Consider the following 21547-nt stretch of genomic DNA (forward strand, 5'->3'; position numbering starts at 1 on the left):
TTATTTTTTATCTATAACCTATTAAAGTTTGACTCTTTATACCATGCTAAATTGGTTTCTTTGTTTTTTTTTCCTTTTTCCCTGGGTTTTGAGGAGTTAGTTAGAGAATGAAGAACAAGAGATTAAGAATAGCTAAATCTGTAGCTGGACCAAGAAGCCAGAGAGCAGCTTAGGAAGAGTGGCGGGTATTAAAATACAAAAATGGGTACTACGCTGTTTCTTATGACTGATGTTATGGCTAGTATTGGGAATAGTTTATTGCCATTTGGAGCATTCGGTATTATTGATGTGCCGGGATTATTATTATAGATAATATTGTTGAAGCATTTTTTTTAGCTAAATTGGCCGATCAAGTGCTTCTTAGTGTAAATCAAAAATGTGTGATCATACCAAATTAGCTCTGTCTATTCACTTACTATACCTGTTATTTTTAGGTTTGGGAGGGACCTAAAACACTGAGTAAGAGACACAATGTTATTCATTCAATATCTTAAGTTTCACTACAGCACTCCCTCAATAGGTGACAGCCACTGTAATGGTGAATCAGCAGCCAGAAGGTTATTACTTGTGAACCTGTTGGAGGGCTGCTGCTTCTCCATCTTGCTTATGGGCTGGGAGTACGTCTCTGGGCTATGATGACAGCTGGTCATGGGAGTACCGTATATACTCGAGTATAAGTCGACCCGAATATAAGCCGAGGCACCTAATTTTACTACATAAAACTGGGAAAACTTATTGACTCGAGTATAAGCCTAGGGTGGGAAAGAGCGCTAATTTAAAAACCTAAATAAAAATGATAGGTTCAATCTATGAAATCATTTTTAGCTAGATGACAAGGAACATTCATAAATGATTATAAAATCAGAGAGAGAGAGAGAGAGAGTCAGAAAATATATAAGGATATTATGCCTCCTCTCAACAAGCATGCAAGTTCTTCTAAGCAACTGACTGAGGACTTCAAAACAACGGTAACTCAGAGTTACAAGGCAGAGAAAAGCTATACAAATATAGCAAAATGCTTCCAGTTAGGAACTTACCCTGTCAGAACCATCATTAAGAAGTAGAAGAGGTACTGGTGCTGTTTAAATCAAGGCAAAACCTGGAGACCCAGAAGATGTGATCGAACGGCTTGTAAATCCACCCCGCAGTGGAACGCATATGCGTTCCAACAACAGGAAGTTCGGCATTTGGAACGCAAGTTTGCGTTCCAAATGCCGAACTTCCTGTGTTGGAACGCATATGCAGAAGTTGAAGCCGAGGGACCGGACACCAGGTAAGTTCACCCGTGTATAAGCCGAGTGCCCTTTTTCAGCATACAAAAGTATGCTGAAAAACTCGGCTTATACACGAGTATATACGGTAATCCATAATTGTGAAACCAATAGCCTATTAGCTGTGCAAGTTCACCTTAAGCTGGTCCCAGCCATAAACTGCACAATGTACTACACAATATATAGTCAATTTATCTGGTTAGGCATTATTAACATTAACATGTACAATAAATGCCATAACAACACGGTGGCTCAGTGGTTAGCACTTCTGGCTCTCAGCACTGGAGTCATTAGTTCAATTCTCCACCATGGCCTTATCTGTGAGGAGTTTGTATGTTCTCCCCGTATTTGTGTGGGTTTCCTCCGGGTGCTCCAGTTTCCTCCCACACTCCAAAAACATACTGGTAGGTTAATTGGCTGTTAACAAATTGACCCTATTCTTTCTGTCTGTCTGTCTGTCTGTGTGTGTGTGTTAGGGAATTTAGACTGTAAGCTCCAATAGGGCAGGGACTGATGTGAGTGAGTTCTCTGTACAGCGCTGCAGAATTAGTGGCGCTAGATAAATAAATGATGATGATGATGACAACTAGTTTTAAAACTTTAAATCACATCAACATATTCGCATAACTAAAATGTTTCCATGTGAACATTACAAAATCTTATACAACTAAACAAATATGGGTTTTCAGTGAAATTACACAGATCGTTATATAATGACTCCAATTTTTTTTTAATTGCCAGCTGAAATATTTTATATCTGGATTTCTGTGTTTAATTATAGAGAGTAGCCAAAAGAAAAACTGTATCTGTCCAAAGATGACATTAGCGGCCTGGGGCCAAATGGCAGACATGTCACCAATTAATAATAAATTCACAGTGAAAGTGTTATCCACGTTGCATCTGGTACTTATTGAATCATGCGCTTATCTCCTTTACCATCCTTTCATTTATGTTATTTTTAGCCTTTTTAAACTGCATATAATTATTAGTTCCAAGCAATAAAACAGCATATGACTAAGAAGGTATTTGTGTTAAATTAACTGCAATTCAGCACTTCTGTAGAACGGACAATGGAAGAGATCGGAGAATGCAAAACTCCTATACACAGTGATTTCTGTTACCCAAAATAATTATGTTTAATTTTTTCCCAGTTTTAATCTAGTGATACAAAATCATTAATGCCTAAAGTGTGCTTGGTAGATGAAAAATGTGTCCCATTTAAAATATAGGCTAAAGCCCTAACTTGACTACTTTGGAATATGTTTCAAAAGTACCGAATTTTGCTGGGGGAACTTTTGGAATATTAGTAAAAATTTGGGAATTTTGCAACTGTTAAACAAAGAACAATGTCTCTTGTTGACTCAATGACTCTTCTTTGATTTATGCATATATATTTTTGTAATAGAAAGTGGAAGCAGGTAGTAAATGATCACAAAAATATAAACAAAAATGACAGGGAAATTCTGGATGGAACAAAAAACGAAAAAAGGGAATTCTACTCAGATAACGTAATGCCAAATTCTGACTAGAGAAACATAAAAAGTTTTGCAGCCAAATGAGGCGAACATTCCGTGCACCTGTTCTGCAAATTTCGCCCATCTCTATTCAAAAGCTTTTTTTAAAAAAAAAAATTACATACTCAGTATTTAAACCCTAGGTTCCCAAACTGTGCGCCGCAGCTCCCAGTGGTGCCACAGCGCTGTCACAGGGGTGCCGTGGACAGGAAGAGTAAAAAAACAAACAAACAAAAAAAAACTAACCAATCAGGCGGCGCCCGGGACTCAGCATCCTCCTCCCTCCTTGCTTCTCACTGAATGTTGGGCGTGACATCATCACGCCCGACATTCAGTGACAAGCGGCAGGAGAAAGGATGCTGGGTCCCGGGCACCGCCAGATTGGTAAGTTTGTTTTGTTTGTTTTTTTTTCTCTCTTCCTGGCCATGGCAGGATGCAGAGTGGGCAGAGCGAAGATGCAGAGGGGGCAGAGCGAAGATGCAGAGGGGGCAGAGCGAGGATGCAGAGGGGGCAGAGAGGGCAGAGTGAGGATACAGAGGGGGCAGAGCAAGAAGATGCAGGGGGCACAGAGTGTGTGAATGCAGGGGGCACAGAGTGTGTGGATGCAGGGGGCACAGAGTGTGTGGATGCAGGGGCACAGAGTGTGTGGATGCAGGGGGCACAGAGTGTGTGGATGCAGGGGGCACAGAGTGTGTGGATTCAGGGGCACAGAGTGTGTGGATGCAGGCAGGGCCGGTGCTAGGGTCCACGGCGCCCTAGGCATTTTTAAAAAAGCGGCGCCCCCACCCGGCAAAAATCGCTGCCCCCCCCCCCCGCAAAAATCGCCGCCCTCCTCTCTCCTCCCTCCTCTCCTTACCTTGTCTCACCACTGCCGCCTCTCTGCTCCGTCTCCTCCCCTCCACTCACTGACACTAGTAAGTGGAGGGGAGGAGACGGAGCAGAGAGGCGGCGGTGGTGACAAAATAGCCTCTTCCCCCCTCCCCGTGCATCTGAATGCTGTGTGGCGGCCGTGACAGATATGGTCAGTGGTCGCCGCACAGTTTTAAAGTCTTTTAGAATTCTGTGGCACCCTCCAGGCGCCCTCCAGAGCCCGGCGCCCTAGCCAAGTGCCTAACCTTGCCTAATGGGAGCGCCGGGCCTGGATGCAGGGAGCACAGTGTGTGTGGATGCAGGGGGCAGAGTGTGTGTGGATGCAGGGGGCAGAGTGTGTGTGTGGATGCAGGGGCACAGAGTGTGTGGAGATGATGCAGGGCCACAGAGTAAGTTAGCTGTAAATTATTATTTGACAGAAATATAATTGAAAAAAAATATTAAAAATATTCTTTTCCCTAGGATTTATGTGTATTTTTGCATACAACTAAATAAGTAATTCTGTCCTGACCTAAATACTTATTACGTTTTTTGACCCAGCTACTTATAAAATGGGACTGCTCTGTATTTATTTTGGAGGGGTGCCTTGAAAGAATTATGGAGAGTCTAAGGATGCCGCAAACTGCAAAAGTTTGGGAACCACTGGTTTAAACTAAAACAAAGCTAAAATTCAGACACATTAAAGGATTACCTAAAATCATAAAACAAATGGTATGTATAGACCAGTAATAATTTACAATCATGAGCAAGGTTCCAGCGCTCGTTAATAAACCCAAATGACCTATGTGGTAATATACCTTGTATCTGTACGCATATGTTATAATGAGTGCAAAACACAAACAACTTGTTTAGTATATAAAGTTAAAATAATGCAGCCTAATTCCAAAGTACAAATAAATATTAACTATTTCGTATTGGCAAAATACTATAATTGAATTGTCCATATATAGCACATGACAAGAGGAGCTTATAATGTCACCAGCTGCCCATAATGTCCATTCGAAAGAAGTCTGTGAAACAGGTAAAATAACAGTCCAAATAGTGTAAAGGACTTCTAAATAAAGTTCCAATACTTGCAGTCAGTTGCTTTAAAGGAAAGTAACCTTTGTCCTAACGTCCGTGTGGTCCTGCCAAGCTGTATCCGTCTCTGTGTAGGAGAAGGTACAGAGTTGATCTGTAGTAGAGTCCGGGAATCAGCGCGCGTTCCAGCGTGGAGCACACGTGGCTACTCCCTGTAGGTTGCCAACCGACGCGTTTCGTCACATGACATAACTTCCTCAGGGCTATCGTTTACAATGCCATTATAAGAAATATTGAGAAGTTTTTCCTATGCAGCTCATTGCAGATAAATGGTGGATATAGGTGCAATGTTAGAGAGTTTGTCAGTGCTTATAGCAAATGAAAAAATTACACATTTATAAAGCTGAGATTTATAGTCAGATTTTCCTTTGTAGATCATTGCAGGTAATACATATAGGCCCTATAGTGCTCAGTATGTCAGTGCTTTTAACAAATTCTAATCCTAAATATATGGAGATCTAATGGGATCTAGTGAAAAACTCGCTCCTTCACCTCTTTGCATACGTGAGTAATTTCACACAAGTGATTGCTAGTGGTTGAATTGTCTCTGTTTATAACATATTCCTAGTAACACTGCTAATCAAGATTCATCATGAGTCATTACAAATTCAAGATATTTAGTGACAAATATGTAACTGTCCTCATAAACCTGGGACATATAGGAATCCAAACCACTGCATGAGTTAGGTGGTATGAATGAGTGCCAAGCTGAGTCTGATGTCAGACATTTTTTTTCACAAGGCACAAATCTGTCATTTTTTAAGCAAGTGCTTATCTAGTACTTTACTGTCTCTCCAGATCTTCAGTTACTCTGTTACTCCTTGCATTTAGTTGTCTCAAGTAAGGTTTACTATTACTTTAGAATAGCTCATGTAGTAGAAAAATGTAAATCATTATTTACATAAAATTGTAATGTGTATTTTTATATACCACTATAATGTGCATTTTTATAATATATAACATTAAAATGTGTATTTTTACATATGATTATTAATTGGTTATGTTTTACCAGATAGAACACACACACACATATATCTATCTATTGATCGATCGATGGATAGAGATATATATATATATATATATATATATATATATATATATATATATATATATATATATACAGAGAGAGAGAGAGAGAGAGAGAGAGAGAGAGAGAGAGAGAGATAGATAGATAGATAGATAAATATTTATTTTGGAGATGGTTGTTAAAAGAACTGTTTATGTAAAATACAAAGGAAGTTTGTTTAGTTAACTGCACAGTGTTATTTTATTCTCGCTTGCACTAAATCTTAAGTTCCCAGAAGATTAACATGTCAAAAACTTTATTTTATGTGCTTATCATTTCTGTGCATAAAAATATGATTACAAAAAAACATTGAACAGTATGCAACATGTCCATTAAGGGTTACATGATTTTCTCTAGATTTTCTGTGTCTTTTATTTGTTACAAAATATGGGGGCTCGGTTTTGTTGGTCTATTTATTATTCATTACTGTACAAAACTCCTACCCAACTTTTCTGTCATTGGATATCCCAATACAATGACCATTTTATACCTAATACATTATATAGTCTGTAAAACTGACAAGAGAAGTGTTTTCCCTTTTTTTGTTTTTTAAACGCTATAGATGTTTTTCTTCTCATGTGATGCATACTTACTTTCTGATGTCTGTGCCTTGTATTTTATAATGAAAACATTCTCTAGGAGTTTGAGTGTTTTTCTGTTTTTATATACAATTCAAGGTACATAGGTTTTTTTAAGAGCATATTTGTAATTTTTCTGAGCGCTAACATCGCTGTATGTATTCACAGCTCCAGATAATTAATGATAAGTATTGGATGTGATCATTAATTACATTTTAATAAATCATTTTTCCAAAACAGTGTGCTGTTACAGGTTCTCGATCTTTCACCTCCTGCTGATGTCCACATGTGAAGTTCATTCTGGTAATTGCATACAGGAAAGCAGCAGAGGCTGTTTTTAATGCAGAGCAGTTTTATAGTTTTATACGTTGTTTACTATAGGGGAAAGCGGGAAGAGAAGGTTGTGACTTTATGTATCCTGCCTCTTCCGACAGGGAGGTTGCTGCAGAGTACAGTAAGAGTGTAAAAAAAGCAAGTAAAACAGCGTGAAGATTGGCAAAGTATCTGGAGCCTGCAGAATGCTTACTAAGCAACACAGGGAGATAACACAAAACTTATAACAAAAGTATCATGCTGTCGTTGTCCAGGTCTAATTTTCTACTTAACAGTTAGTGGCAAGTAAAAAATAGCAATTGGATCTGTATAATGTATTTAATAATTAACGTCTTCTGGACCAGAACCATTTTCATGGTTTCGCATTGCATCAGTTTCACATTAAATCATAGCTTTTATCCTAGTTACTGTTACATACATATATATATATATATATATATATACAAGTTAACCCGTGCATGATACTCATGCATTCTAGTCAAATCAAGCTACTTAAGGTCTTAAAAAGGTTCTTGTCATGCATTTGGGCCTAGCCCAGGCCTCCTCAGGGGAAGAGCGTTACTTCCCGACGCAAGCGCCCTTTTTAATGTGTGTTCATGAGGTAAAATTACCTCACGAAAATGAGTTTGAGCGCTCAACTCGTAAATTTAGCCTTTACTACCCCTCCCACGGGGGGAAGGGGGGATGATGGAAGTTAACTGACTTCACTATTCTAATTTTTTTGTCAAATAATGTCAGTATACCAAATTTCAGGTCAATTGGATGAGCCCTTTCTGAGAAAATAGTTTTTTCCACACACACACACACACGCCGCTAGGCTTTTACTTTTATATATTAGATAATGCTAAGAATTTAATAGTTCAGTGTAGTATATAACTCCGCCCAGCAGGTGGCGCTGCAGCTTGAGCACTCTGTCACCCGGTAGTTTTTTCAATACACAGACTAACACATGCCGCTAGGCTTTTATATTATAGATATATACGCACTCAGTATATGGGTGGGGTATGACCCGTGGCTGGACACAGTCACATCAAGCTATTACTATGAATAAATTCTAAAACACATATTTGCAGTTTAATACGAATAGTAATTAGCGTGCATATGACAAAGGGGTAGTCATTAGGTTTTCCAACTAGAGTGGCGGTAGGCAGCTCAGCTACTTCTAGGGCATATGATCCACATGGCAGCCACTAGTGGTAGAAATGCAGCTCTACACCTGTTTCATAACTTGATCAAAACATTAAAAGATTTAAGTTTGCAACAAGAGATGCTCAAAAATTTGAAACCATTCTGAAATTTGATCAAATTTTAGCAGTAAAATTTCAACGGCAAATACCATGTTCGCTGCACAATCATCAACAGGCCCTGATTTAAAGTTGCTGTTCAAAATGTACAGCTTATTTTGTCCATTCACCATTAGCAATTTGTGTTCAAGGTTTGTCCTTCATTTTCAAGGTTCGATGTTGATGTTTAATTAATCAGATAATTATTGTGCTGTTTCATCTTTTAGATTACTGAAGTTCGCCATTTGCAATTAAAAGCAATGACTTGGCCATGTCAAGCCAGCATTGACCAGACTCAAAGCTGTTTGAATCCACTTTCTCAAACTTAGAATGTCTTTTTAAAAAATATATTAAAATTTGTGAAATTCAGGAGAAACAGCTTCATCAGGTTCCATAATCTCTACTTGGTTCCAGTATCTCTAGTCACAACCCAACATCAAGGGATCTAATTTCTTGAAAATACCTACACTCACATCTATTAAACTTTACTGAAATGTAGCAATATTCTGTACACTCCCCTCACAAAGAGGCAAAATGTGACTTAAAGCGCTGATAACTCCTACGTTTTGTTTTTGTATCCATATACTGTATTTATAATGCAACTGAGGTTGGCGAACCAGTACCTCTTGCTTTTATTGTAAGCATACAACAACTGTGCTGTTTCTTTGTTATCATAGTTAAGTATCGATCAGGAACCCCGAACAGCTATCAGCCAGTGTTTGGGGCACCCCTGTTATGTAGGGCACTGGGCAATAGCCAATTGTTTGTCCTACCCCAAACACCGACCTGGCCTGAACACATCTACAAAGACAGCACAAAGCTTAGGGAACAAACCAAGTAAAAGCTTAATTTTACCATCTCAGTGACATGATATCATGCCATTCATTCATCTCAATCATTCTTTTAATGAAACAAAATTATGCAATTAACCCTTTCACCTTAGAGAGCTGTCTTCCGAAGCAAAGTGAGATCTTTAGGAGTACACAGTGCCAAGAACTTTGTAACAGATTGATACACCTTAACTACATATAATAATAGAGCAAACATTCTAGTGAATACAGCTACTGGTACATAAAAAAACCCCTCAAACTATAAAAACAGATAAAAAATAAAAAAATACACCAAGAAAATGATTTAGAATAAATATAACTAGTGACTGCATGCTGTGTAAGTCTGTGTTGTTGACGTATATGTATATATTTCTTCTAAAGATAACGTATAAAGTTTAGCAACATGCACACCTAAATTCTAACATAGAATTTAAATATATATATTTAATGTGTAATATAATAGGTGACATTTCAGAAGCTTACACTAAATGTCACTTGCTGTTTCGCTTTCCTCTAACTAATGCGTGGGATACAGGGGATTATAGTGAAGAAATTGATAAAGCATCCATGAAAACATATATGCAGAAAGAATGTATTTTAATTAATATCGTAATCTGTGTACAAGCGTCAATGAAATCATCTGGTTGCATTTTGCATAAAATAATTATAATATACTTCTCTTGTACTTTATACCAAATCCTATGTTTGACTAAATTGCTGTACTATAATTAATGTACTACTAGATGGAGTGGAAGTGTTTATAATGTACTTAACCCGTTCCTGTAATATAAGGTATATAAATGTTGAAGGTTCAGCCATAGGGCCACATACTGATTTGTTTGGATGCTGAGCCTGTGATCTGTACACAGTATTCATGTGAATGATGTTTGTATAATACAGAAGCGTCAGACAGACCATTATTTCTCCTATCACTCTCTTATACCTAAATTACATATATTTAGTATCCTTTTCCTTTGGAGAATTAGACAAATACATTGGTTATTTTCCAGGATTGCTATAAGCGCAGCATGGTGGCTCAGTGGTTAGCACTTCAGCCTCACAGCACTAAGGTCATGATTCCCAACCATGGCCTTATCTGTGTGGAGTTTGTATGTTCTCCCTGTGTTTGCGTGGGTTTCATCCTGGTGCTCCAGTTTCCTCCCCCAGTCCAAAAACATACTGGTAGGTTAATTGGCTGCTATTAAATTGCCCTTAGTCTCTCTCTGTCTGTGTGTGTATGTTAGGGGATTTAGACTGTAAGCCCCAATGGGGCAGGGACTGATGTGAATGAGTTCTCTGTACAGCGCTGCAGAATTAGTGGCGCTATATAAATAAATAGATGATGATGATGATGATATTCATGTAAAAGTAAGAGATGTCCGTAGGACCCCTGAACATCTCCTGTAAAAACAAAAAAAAAAAATTTGCTTGGGAAGGGTAACTAAAAAATAAATTCAGTAGAAGTTCAGTTGAAGTATGTGATCCTTTACATGCATTACATTATCTTTTAGTCATTAATTAATTGTAATTGTGTTACACAATGTATACCTTGACCCCGTGAACAGGGGTAAGAAACAGTACCCAAATAATTCAAACTGCTGACGTAACCGGCTAAACATCGCTTTTGTAAACGTTAAACATATAAGTGACAACAGTGCAGTAAGTGTGACGTAGTTATAATTCTAGGAACTATATTCTTTGAAAAATATAGCGTACACCCTTGACTGAATATTCACACAGCTTTATCTTGCGTTGGCCTCATATGCAAGGTTGAAAGTCATTATGGTTAATACAAGTCTGACCTTGGCAGTCCTGAATGCATCTTGACAGCATACACACAGAAATGCATCCTGTTGTTTGGACGCATTTTACCTCTGCGTTTCAGATGTACATCAGGTCCTCTGTACCTCTGTACCTCCTCATTTAAAGAGTATTTTTAATTTCCTGCAGGCTAACCTTACTATGACCTCTATTTTTGAGGCATAAACATACTTGAGATACTAAGAAAATCAACGTTTTGTGATCAGGGGGCCAAGGTCAGGCTGAAAAAAAGATTTTGGGATGTTGAACAAAATTGTTGTTTATAAACACAAAAAAAAAAAATCTAAAAAAACATGAATTTATTTATTATTTATTTATTTATTTATATATTTATGAACATAAATATCTACTTGCCGATGATTCCAAATCCCTAGCTGTTCTTAAAAAGCAATATCCCTGGGATAGAATGACAAATAAAAATACTATTCTTGGCAAAACCAACGCAGTGCGAAACGGTGAATAATAGTGTGGTTTTCTGAGGTGCAAATTTGCTTTGATCCCGTGTGCAGATTGTTCTATTTTTGCTCTAAACAGCATTCATCATAGTGATCAAGTAGATTTGAGGTCCATTTAAGCTATATTCACCATCTCTTATATGGCAGTGCAGGACAACACACAATGGTTAGATGTGCATCTGTCAAGAGTGTCCTAACACTCATATATTGTTTCTTAAAATTTCATATTCCCTGCCACAACAATAGCATTTGAAGGTACGTCTGATGTAGGACAAAAAGTTAAATTAGCAAAGCACATCATCTATATGCTTTTTGTAGCTTCACTGGCCATGTGTCACGGGCACTAGGAGTCTTTACCCAGGGATCACCAGGTGATAAGCTTACCAGAGCAGTATAGGTGGTAATATGGTACTCTGGTAGCAGGGTGATCACGGAACAGGAGACAGCAGATGATAGAGATGCTCAGGAAAGTCTATGACTAGCAGCACTGGTAATATATATGTAGTAATACACGAGGAACTAAATGGACAAAGGACACGTGAGGGTAGTCAGTGGTCTGCGGATAGCAAGTTGTACCGCTGTCTGGGTGAAGGAATGGAATCCAAGTGGAGGTATCCGGGGAGTCAGTGGTCTGCGTTAGCAAGTTGTACCACTGCTATGTGAGAGGATACTGGAACAGGTGACACAGGAAACAGGGATCAGTGGTCCGCCTCTAGCAAGTTGTACCACTGAATATATATGTGAGGAGGAGCACGGGGAGAAACTGCAATACAGAGGATACACGGGCACCTTGAACTTGATCCACAATGACATGCACAATATAGTAATGACTGAACAGCACTGCAGTAATATAAAGTCATAGAAACTATCCGAGCAAAAGATAACACAGTCAATGATGGCGAAAGTCTCAGCGGATAGTAAGCTCCAGAGGAGAACAACTCAGTCCAGCAAGATATGCAATACACCAGCACAGTCAATGAGAAGTATGCATACCGTGGTTCAGAAGCAGGCTGTCAGACAGGAGTGCAGAGATACCTGAACGGCTGGAGGCCGGCAGGATGCGAAGTACCTGGAGGGTGAAGCGGTAATCAAGTAGGTGCAGCGCACAGGTAGGTAGACCAGCAGGGAAACAAATACTCAGGAAGCAGTAGTATGTAGAACTGGACTCCTGGAGGACCCTGAAGAGTAGCGATGGTCTAGACGAGATGAAAGCAGTGAGGCGCAGATCCGATGCAGACTGGCGAGTAGAGACCAGCAGGAACACTGAGAAGCACGGAGAGCGGATAAGCTGCTGTAGACACGAGTAGAACTGAGGAGTAGCAGCCAGCAGGACTCTGCAGGTACACGGAGGTAGCGGATAGCAACCAGCAGGTGCAGCCACGATGAAACACGGGAGAGCAGAGCTGAGCTGGAACTGTTGAGCACGGAGAGCAGCGGATAGGGATCAGTTGTAGCAGTCTCGAGGAAACACGGGAGAGTTGAGATGAGCTGAAGACTGAAGCGCACGGAGGCAGCAGATAGGAATCAGCCAAACAGTCACGATGAAACACAGGAGGGTTGAAGTGGTCTGAGGACTGTAGTGCACGGAGGCAGCGGATAGGAATCAGCTAACAGTCACGATGAAACACAGGAGAGTTGAAGTGGTCTGAAGACTGTAGTGCACGGAGGCAGCGGATAGGAATCAGATAACAGTCACGATGAAACACAGCAGAGTTGAAGTGGTCTGAAGACTGTAGTGCACGGAGGCAGCGGATAGGAATCATCTAACAGTCACGATGAAACCCAGCAGAATTGAAGTGGTCTGAAGACTGTAGTGCACGGAGGCAGCGGATAGGAATCAGCTAACAGTCACGATGAAACACAGGAGAGTTGAAGTGGTCTGGAAACCACAGGAGTAGAAGTGGTCTGGAAACCACAGGAATCAGCAGCGCTGAATACACGAGGAAACACAGGAACACCTTCAGAGGCTCATGGGGAATGAGACTCCAAGATCAGGCAACGAGGTATGGACAGCAGGTGCTTTAAATAGGGAGTGTTGCCTGATCAGCCAATTAAGTTAAAGGAACAGGTACTGAAGGTTTTGAAAGGGCTGCGCATGCGCAGACCCTCAGGATGGTGGACGGCCACGGTTCCTAAACACACAGGAAGAAGCACTCACAGTCTGGTGAGTGACACCATGTCACGGCGAGGGAATTCTTCAATACGGAACATTTCTTGGTAACCCAATCACTGTGACTCTTTCCTTTACACTGTTTCGGTGTGACACAAATTAGAGAAGGACTACCTCTCTCAGCGTTTATTTAAAAATATTTGCTTTCAATAAGTGGCAGCACAACATGCATTCTAGTTAAATATAAACACATTAGTCGAGTACCCCAATGGAGGAATAATTTAATATGCAGACATAAATAACAAAAATCCCAAAGGAGATAACGCAACAATCCTATTGAATTATTACTGTTAATTCCCAGACTCAAGCAGCATGGGTGGAGGAGAAGGTCATAAAACGGCAATTAGTAATATGTCAAGTTGGAGACTATTTGTTAACTTGACAATCTGCTACTGTCAGGATTGACAACTCTGAAAAAATAGTACTGTCATTAATTACAAATAAGTAAAACTGTGAAGTTTACTGCAAAATAAAATACACCATTTTATTTTCAATTTTTAAAGGAGTGCTAACACCTCGTTTGTAGCTACTATTAGTGGTCTCAACGTGACAAAGTCCCACCCCCAACTCTTCCTCCAAGCCTCTGCCACCTTATCCCCCATTTATCCCTTAAATCCATTTTTAGAGTTGCAAGATAATAGGGCATGAACATTTATTTATAAAATTGTCAATGCCAATAGCTGACAGTATGTATACTGCCTTTCAGTTAGTTTTCTGCACTGAAATTTATTGATCTGACACCTTTTGAATTTTCCTATCCCTTTAAGATATATTGAGGCCAGAATCACAAATAGGTTTGAGACCCACAAAACATCAACATAATGAAGAGTAATTATTTTAGCCATTTCTACCCATGTTGAACCTTGGGAGGTCTTCTTGAGGCCCACTAAACTGAATGGAGATAGCTTCTCATCAAGCATCAGCCAGGTATTGTTTAATCTACTAATTTATGTAGTATAGTATTTCCATTATCTGTTGCCATTCTATTTAATATATAACTAAGGGTTAAACAAGTAGTATTTTAGGTTAAAATAAAAAAGTTGTGAATTTGAAAAAGCAGCAATCCCGGAAAAAACTGTTTTCATCCGGCATATAATAATGATTATTATGGCAACTACAGTCACATGGCACATGATGCAGTGAGCAGAGAGGCTTTGGAACACCAATCTGAGCTCTGTCTGCACTGTGACATCCTCCTTCCCCTTCCCCTCTGCCATCACATGTGTCCGACAGACATTTTTGTTTACAAACCGGCAAACTTTTGAAAAGAATATAATGATTAGGAGAATAGGAGTATAGATGCATGCTTAAAAGAAATTATTCTATATGGGATTGTTGGTCTAAATGTTAGCAATTTCTTGCAATGTTTTCAGGCCACAAATAACCAGCCCAAAAAATTGTGGCCATGCAAGACAAGAATCTAAATGCGGAATGGTCATCTGCGTTTCCTCTGGTTTGTAAATGATCCCCAGTAGTAGCAGTAATTATTATAATGACTGCCTCAAGTCTCTACAGGCCTTACGTTCTTTAATGACTCTACGAGTCATTAAGGAACGTAAGGCAAAAAAAGGATTAAATATTAACTGGGACAAAGCATGTTACAATGCAAGAGGTGCAAATTAGTTTATTATTTTGCACATAAGTTAATTACTGGCTGTTTTCATGTAGCACACAAATACTTGATAGCTTTATTTTTACACTGAAGTTTAAAGTTGATCTAGGATATGTCTTACCCCAACTATAAATCTGTCCACACATTTTAAATTTACCTTAAATGCAACATGGTTTTGCCCAGGTGCAAAGTTACTCCTTTTTTATACTTTGCTCTCCTTAATGACTCAGGTCCTACAAGTGTAACTGCAGTCTTTTTAAAGTCAAATGAGAAATCCCTGAGTGATCTAATATGGTTTATTAACATTAATGTATTTAACCATTGAGGGTTATTGCTAGGAAAATAAATTAAGTAAATGCAGCACATACCACATTCTGGGTATTAGGTACATTGTTTGCTACTAGAAATTATTTGTTTTCTTCTCCTTTTCTGCTATCATTATCATTTGTTGATTTGCAAAGCACTTTCATGATTCATTGCATGAAATAAGATTTTGTTATGATTACATCCACAAGATTCATAGGACAAACCAGTCACTTTGCCTCTTCATGACTGCACTTCCAGATTAATCACGAATCATTATATACATTCAAGTAAAGTGATTACTTAGACAGCATAATTACCACATTGCACATTAAATACGGCAATATTCCGGGAATACTTACAAGCTATCTCTTATCTGTTATTTCATTAGAAGAAGGGATCATTAGAGCTTCACAGTCATACATTTTGTTTATCACCCAGCCGTAAAAACCACGATGATAAAGGTGAACTTAACAGCAAAAAACAGCAGCAATTATAAATTCCTGCTGGTAAGGAATATAAGACTTTTCTAGAAAAATGGTGACTGAAAACGTCATCAACTTAACTTCTAAAACTTCAAATTGAATTTCCTTGCCTAAAAGCTATTTTTTTTAGATATACCTCTCAACTGTGCTGATTTTGGTGGGACAGTCCTGATTTAAGGGCTCTCTACAACCATCCTGCCCATTGTTTGTTCAGAGGTGGCAAAGTTGGGAGTATGTCCTGTGCTGAACACAACCCCGGTGGGGATGTGGCCATGCCCCGTGGTGCATGACCACACCTCTTCTTGTCCGTGTGCTGCTGCATCAATTACCACGATTCTCACTTAAAAAGTTGGTAGGAACATTGAGAGAGCGAGCATTCAATTTTACATAGTTTTTTACTCTTCACTGAAGGAATAATTATGGTCATTAAAGAAATTAAATGTTGCATATAGTCACGGCAACTAGGATTCACGGACCCTGAACCTGCCAACTGACAGTTACTCACCAGAGGCGAGGAGTCTAACGCAGCAGCTGGTATTCTCCAGGGACCCCCGCAAGAGGGTATGGGTTTTAGCGGTTTCCGCTATGCAGGTTGTGGCCCTCAGGAGAGTGTGGCAGGTTCAGCGGAATTCAGCAAAACAGATGTGGTGAAGTGATGCCCTGAGGATGATGGAGGAGACACAAGGAAGGAGGTGCAATGGTCTGAGAACTGCAGCGTATTACCACTGGAATGGTGGAGGATAGCAGCAGACAGCAGGACAGGACGCCAGGAGGCGGTAGCGATGATCTGCTTACTGCAGAATGTTACCACTGGAATGGTGGAGGATAGCAGCAGTCAGCAGGACAGGACGCCAGGAGGTGGTAGCGATGATCTGCGGACTGCAGAATGTTACCACTGGAATGGTGGAGGATAGCAGCAGTCAGCAGGACAGGACGCCAGGAGGTGGTAGCAATGATCTGCGCACTGCAGAGTGTTACCACTGGAATGCTGGAGGATAGCAGCAGTCAGCAGGACAGGATGCCAGGAGGTGGTAGCGATGATCTGAGGACTGCAGAGTGTTACTACTGGAATGCTGGAGGATAGCAGCAGTCAGCAGGACAGGACGCCAGGAGGTGGTAGCGATGATCTGCGCACTGCAGAGTGTTACCACTGGAATGCTGGAGGATAGCAGCAGTCAGCAGGACAGGACGCCAGGAGGTGGTAGCGATGATCTGCGGACTGCAGAATGTTACCACTGGAATGCTGGAGGATAGCAGCAGACAGCAGGACAGGACACCAGGAGGTCTATCCACAGGGAGGTCCAAGCGGAAATAAGGACCAAGAACAGGCACTGGGATTAAGGGGAAGGAGCCTTAAATAGGGGCTGGTAGTCAGGGAACCAATAGGGAAGGAGAGGAGGTGATAAGGCAGAGGTCGGGTCTGCGCATGCCAATAATTATAATTTTCGGTGCCAGCATCTCAGAATAAACCTCTACTACTGTGTGCACAAGACTTGGAGGTAACTGGGTACCGGTGAGCAAATTCTCAAAAGCTCTAAGGGAAAATGGACTGCTATAGGTGAACCATGTGCTACCAGTGGAATTAGGCAGAGTCCGTGCACAAAAAGAGAAAACTTCACTGCATTCACGGCCGGAGAACAGAAACACACACACAGAATCTGATTGTCAAAAGAAACTGTTCTATTTATTCAAATCAAAGTTACGCAGTCTAATAGCACTCTGAAACTATTTGCAAGCATGAAAAGAGAAAACAACTTACATAAAAACTGTTAAATAATTGGAGCTATGAATCTGGAACTATGTGGTTTTAGCCTTACAGAGCAAATTCCAAGAGTTACATTGTTATCTAAAATAAACTACCTCTACTAGCACTTGTCATCTTCTACTTTTAAGCATATACTAAACATTTCTTGAAACCTTGCCACATACTTATTACTTTACTTGCTAACTACTAACTTATATTTGAAGCAACCTTAAAGGCGCAACACACAATATTAAATAACTTCTATATTCTCATTTCTCACAAGCTTGGTTCTAGTGGTTTTTTATGGGAATTTTGCATCTGGTATCACAAACAGCTGCTGGGTGCAAAAGAAGTACTTTGAACATGGAGCTAAACTTTTCTATCTATTTCAGGCTGGTGGAATGTTGTTATGGTTTGATGGATCATGGCATCCAGCTAAGACTACAGCAGTTACCAAACAGCCAAGATACTACATTGTACAGACACTTGATGGAAAGACACGCAGACAAAAAAGGAGGTTCATAATGAGAACTAAGGTAAGAGAAGTTAAAATATAAAATAAGCTAAACAGTGAACCAAATTGAGTAAGGAAAGTGGCTCAAAGAGCGATTTCACTACTCAAGACGTTGTCATTGACACAACTGGAAAAACTGGAGGTCAGAAATGTCTACTGATATTACCGCAAGTGAAAGAATGCTGAGAATGCCTCAGAAACGTATTGAATAATGATTGACTAATCAACACACCCCCACCCACCCCACGCTGTATTAAACAAGTGACCAAGCTCCCGAGGCGGTAGGAAACGGTTGATGCTTACCTTGCCCTTCCCCACCTAAAATGTGGTAAAATGGGAGGACTTGCAAGGCTGAAAAGTAGAATTTTTATTTTACTTCCATCCACCTACTCCCAGGGTTAAGGACAATAGCAAATATATTAAGTTGTAGACTGGTCACTGCTGAGGTTGTGGGAAATGACTGCAGCCAGCCAGAGTGGTTTTATTATCAATTATTTAAATAGCGTCACTAATCCCTCTGTGCTGTACAGAAAATATTTGTCAGTCACATTGAAGCTTACAGTGTAAATTCCCTAACACACACAGACTAGGGATCATTTTGTCAGCAGCCAATTAACATACTAGTATGCTTCTTGAGTGTGGGGCGAAATCGGAACAGTCTGTGAAAACCCACATAAACATTGGAAGAACATCAGGGCCCGATTAAGGGTTCCGGCCGCCCTAGGCTATTTCAGCTGTAGCGCCCCCCCCTATCCAGCCACCTCACCTGCCACCTTTATCCTGCTCACCTGCCCATCTGCTGCCCCTCCCCCCGAGACATTAGAACGGACTTACCTGCTGTGGAGTCCTCTCTTCAGCGCTGTGTATGACAGGCAGTCTGGTAGCGATCGCTGCTAGCCACCTGTCAGTGCGGAAGCGGGCGCTTCTTACTCTGGTCACGTGAGATGTGGAAGTCCTGATCTCACGTGACCAGAGTAAGAAGCGCCTGCAGCCACACTGTACCAGGTGATAGTGACAGTCGGGACCGCTCCTTTAGACCAGGGGCGGTCCCGATGAATCCGGCTGCCACATTTAGAAAAAAAACAAACAAAAAAAAACATCTTGGCGTCGCTGCACCCCCCCTGGCTCCAGCGCCCCAGGCTGCAGTCTGGTCAGCCTATTGGCTGATCAGGCACTGAAGAACATGCAAACTCCACACAGATGCAGCCCTAGTCGGGAATTGAACTCATGACCCCAGCACTGTGAGGCAGAAGTGCTGAAATCGCCACCATTCACACAAATCACAAATTATATTATTCACATAAAAAGTAGGAGGTTCATAATATTCATACTTTTCAATATTCCTGATGCCCCACCCCCTGGGATTCCCCACCTAACTAAATTGGAAAGCTGTATGGCTAATATCTGTTCCTGTTTTCCATGTTGTGTAGGAATGGTTAGAAGAGTCCTCAAGCGCTGAAAAGTAGTTGGATGGAACTCTGGCTCTCATAATTTGGGGGGGGGGGGAGTTTGATTAACAAGGGGCTGTCAAAAGTGGATAGCCCCTATAATAGTGATTCCAAGAATGTCGGCTGGCCTTGGTTTTTTCTTACCTGAGGCTGACTATAATAGTCGATTATAACCAGCTTGATGTCAGGCGTCGACCCTGCTGTTCTTCCGCTTTGTGGGGACGAATGCCTGTGGATCCTCGGTCGGGGCACCCTGTTGCCTAGCAATAGGTGTGCCGCACCCCCAGCTGTTCCTCCGTCAGGTGCATGTGCCCTGGTCAGTCCCGTTGCTAGACAACGGGACACTATTATAGGGCACGCAGCGTGCCTGATCCTGCCTCCTCCAGCTTCCTCCAATCCCTGCTCCCCTGCTTCTATTTAAAACTGGCTCTGGCGACATTAGGGTGCAAGAGTAAAAGGTTTCTGTCTCCAGCATTCCTTGTGGCTATTATTGGATGCTGACCTGGCGCTCCTGACCATTCTCCTGGATAGTGTATTTCCGTTGTGAGCCTGCTTGCTGACCACTCTCTTGTCTCCTGACCCATATTGTTCCTGCGACCTTGGCCTGTTTGACTACCCATTTGGATCCTCCTTTTGTACCGTGTTTTCCCGATTGGCTTCTGACCCGGACCGTCTGACCTTCCTTACCGCTACACCGGCAACTGGCTAGTAGGACCGTGACCTGCGTGCCCTGTGCAGCGAAGTCCAAACCACCTTGCGGGGTACGTTAGACTACGCACCTGCTAGTTCAGTAGCGCTAATACCGGTTAGTGGCTCTCTACACTCAGTCTACCACTAGGCCTGACACTTGAACAGACTTTTGAGTGGCCACAGCAGCAGAAGATGAATGCGTTGATCTTGTAGGAGGCAGTGGCCTGTCCACTTATGTGATTGTGATAGTGAAGGACTGCATGTGTCAGGAACAGTGTCATGATATGAGGATGGCACCCAGAGGCTAAGCCTTACATGAGTAGGGTCCCCAACAGAACAGTAGTAAAGTGAGGCTTCTGCCATACTGAATTGCGTAGATTTCAGGAAAAATGCAACTCTGTATGAATCAGGACTACCCCATAAAATTGAAATAGTTAAGTGATAATCATGTGTCGTGTGTAGAACTCTGCAGGGTACAGTGACACAAAAGTACATATGCTATTATGTTTAGAGTGGGATTCTGGATAGTATAAATAAAGGTAAGCTCACCTGGGACCCCCTCTCTTTCAGAAAAGTACTGGAAAAATTTCCCCACTGATTCTTAAATTCTGCCATGTGGCCTTGTTATGCTTTATTATTGCACTCCTATGAAAAATGTACAGTCTTAGCCAAAAGTTTTGAGAATGACACAAATATTATTTTTTATGATGCCAATTTGCATATACTCCAGAATGTCGTGAAGAGTGATCAAATGAATTGCAATTAATTTAAAAATCCCTCTTTGCCATGACAATGAGCTTTATCCCAAAACAAAATTTCCACTGCATTTCAGCCCTGCCACAAAAGGACCAGCTGACATCAGTTCAGTGATTCTCTCGTTAATATAGGTGAGAGTGTTGACGAGGACAAGTCTGGAGAGTACTCTGTCATGCTGATTGAGTTAGAATAACAGACTGGAAGCTTTAAAAGGAGGGTGGTGCTTGAAATCATTGTTCTTCCTCTGTTAACCATGGTTACCTGCAAGGAAACACGTGCAGTCATCATTGCTTTTGCACAAAAATGGCTTCACAGGCAAGGATATTGTTGCTAGTCAGATTGCACCTAAATCAACCATTTATCGGATCATCAGGAACTTCAAGGAGAGAGGTTCAATAGTTTTGAAGAAGGCTTCAGGGCACCCAAGAATGTCCAGTAAGCGCCAGGACCGTCTGCTAAAGTCGATTCAGCTCTGGGATCAGTGCACCACCAGTGCAGAGCTTGCTCAAGAATGGCTGTAGGCAGGTGTGAGTGTATTTGCACGCACAGTGAGGCGAAGACTGGATTGCCTGGTGTCAAGAAGGCCAGCAAAGAAGCCACTTCTCTCCAGGAAAAACATCAGGGACATACTGATATTCTGAAAAAGGTACAGGGATTGAACTGCTGAGGACTGGGGTAATGTCATTTTCTCTCATGAATCCCCTTCCAGATTGTTTGGGTATCT

This window comes from Mixophyes fleayi, chromosome 2 (assembly GCF_038048845.1).
Source record: "Mixophyes fleayi isolate aMixFle1 chromosome 2, aMixFle1.hap1, whole genome shotgun sequence".
NCBI lineage: Eukaryota > Metazoa > Chordata > Amphibia > Anura > Limnodynastidae > Mixophyes > Mixophyes fleayi.